This window comes from Arachis stenosperma, chromosome 4, assembly GCF_014773155.1.
Source record: "Arachis stenosperma cultivar V10309 chromosome 4, arast.V10309.gnm1.PFL2, whole genome shotgun sequence".
Taxonomy (NCBI): domain Eukaryota; kingdom Viridiplantae; phylum Streptophyta; class Magnoliopsida; order Fabales; family Fabaceae; genus Arachis; species Arachis stenosperma.
The window spans coordinates 124,314,865-124,316,791 of NC_080380.1; the positions used below are offsets into that span (position 1 = coordinate 124,314,865).

Sequence of the window (1,927 nt, forward strand, 5' to 3'; positions counted from 1 at the left end):
TTGAGCGCACCAAGTTTTTGGAGCCATTACCAGGGATTATGAGAGTTGTGAAAAAGTATAGTTCACAATTTCGCCGACCACTGCTCAAGAGCCTATCAAGCACTTGAGAGATTTCCAGGCAGCCTGTTCTACTGTCAGGCGTGATGGCGCTGATGAAACTTCAATTCTGCTGAAAGCTTTTCCGTTCTCTCTTGAGAGAAAAGCAAGAGAGTGGTACTACACTCAACCTCTAGCAAACGTATCCAACTGGGATACACTCAGAAAGGAGTTCTTGGAGAAATTCTTCCCATCTAAAGTTAATGATAAACTGAGGAAGGATATCTCTACAATTGTTCAGGATGACAATGAGACTCTCTTTGAATACTGGGAGCGCTTCAATAATCTTCTGGAAGCATGCCCCCACCACATGATTGACAAGATCGTGCTACTCAGCTATGTCACACAAGGTATGAGGCCCCAAGATAAGACCACATTAGAAAGTGCTAGCAATAGGTCTATAAAGAAGTACAAGACCACTGATGAAGCTTGGCAATTGATCAGTGATTTAGCTGAATCTACTCGGAACCACAGACAGAAGCAAGGCCGTTCAAGGGCCGTTGCAGAAGTATCTTCTGGCATAGAGACTGCTGCTCTAAATCAAAGCATCTGTGAAATGACCAACCTGCTGAAGCAAATGCAGTTAAATCAACAAGCTCAGCAAACTCAACCGCAGTAAAACCAACAACTAGTTCCACAAAGAATTTGTGGAATTTGTGCTGATTATAGCCATTACACTGATGAATGCCCGCAGCTCCAATAAGAAGACAACATGGTGGCATCCATTCACAACTTCTATGACCGCCCCAACCAAGGGTACAATCAAAGTGGAAATAATAACCATGGATGGCAGGACAATTCAAACCAGAATTGGAGGGACAACAATAATAGGGGAGGCAGAGATAATCAGGGAAATCAGAGGTGGAATAATTACAACAACAGGCAGCAAAATCAACCTTACCGAGCACCTCACCTGAGGCAAAACCAAGGACCACCGAACAATCAGTAGCAAACCTCTCAATTTACTCATTCTTTTGTATCTTCTAATGAAGAATTATTACAAGATTTTGAGAAAAGACAACTGGCCATAGAAAATACCATCGTGAACAGTATTAACGCCAGTCTGAATGGTTTCACCTCTACTCTGCAAGCTTTTATGACACAACTTGGTTCAGCACAAAATTCCAGTAACCAACCTTCAAGCACCACTGGAATCCCCTCTCAACCATTACCCAATCCAAAGGGAGGCATTAATGCCATCACCCTGAGGTCCGGAACCACACTGCAGGAGAGGAATCAGGAGGAACCAAGCTCACCAGAATACGCCTCAGCTGAAGAGGTGGTAGAAATCGAAGATGTTGAAGAGGAAGAGGATATACAGGGCATAGCTGAAGAAGAGATAGCTCAACCACAGGAAGAAGCACAAAAAGGTGCAGGCACCACAGAAAACACTACTCCCATTCCATTTCCACAACTTGCAAGGAAGCCTAGGAAGCAGCTGGAACCTGATCCTAAAATGGTAGAAATATTCAAAGAGGTTGAGGTAACTGTTCTCCTTTTTGATGTTATTCAGCAGGTACCTAAATATGCAAAGTTTCTAAAAGACTTATGTATCCATAAAGATAAAATTAATGAATTAGAAACTATTCCTTTAGGTAGTTCTATATATGCTTTAATGAGAGGATTACCTGAAAAATGTAGTGATCCAGGTCCTTGCATAGTTAGTTGTACTATTGGAGGTGTAGTAATTTATGATTGCATGTGTGATTTAGGAGCATGTGTCAGTATAATGCCTTTGTCTATATATGATGTTTTAAGGCTCCCTCCCTTAAAAAGGTCGCTGCTCGTTTTGTGTTAGCAGATAAAAGCATTATTACAGTGGCTGGAGTTG

The 1,927-nt window shown here is 42.0% G+C and overlaps 1 non-coding gene across 1 annotated transcript; it reads right to left on the reverse strand.

Annotated features, from left to right (window-relative positions):
- Positions 1-304: 304 nt before the first annotated feature.
- LOC130977727 (small nucleolar RNA R71) lies at positions 305-412 on the reverse strand. The gene has a single exon (XR_009085406.1). It is a non-coding gene; the product is annotated as a small nucleolar RNA R71 (small nucleolar RNA).
- Between the last annotated feature and the right edge of the window lie 1,515 nt (positions 413-1,927).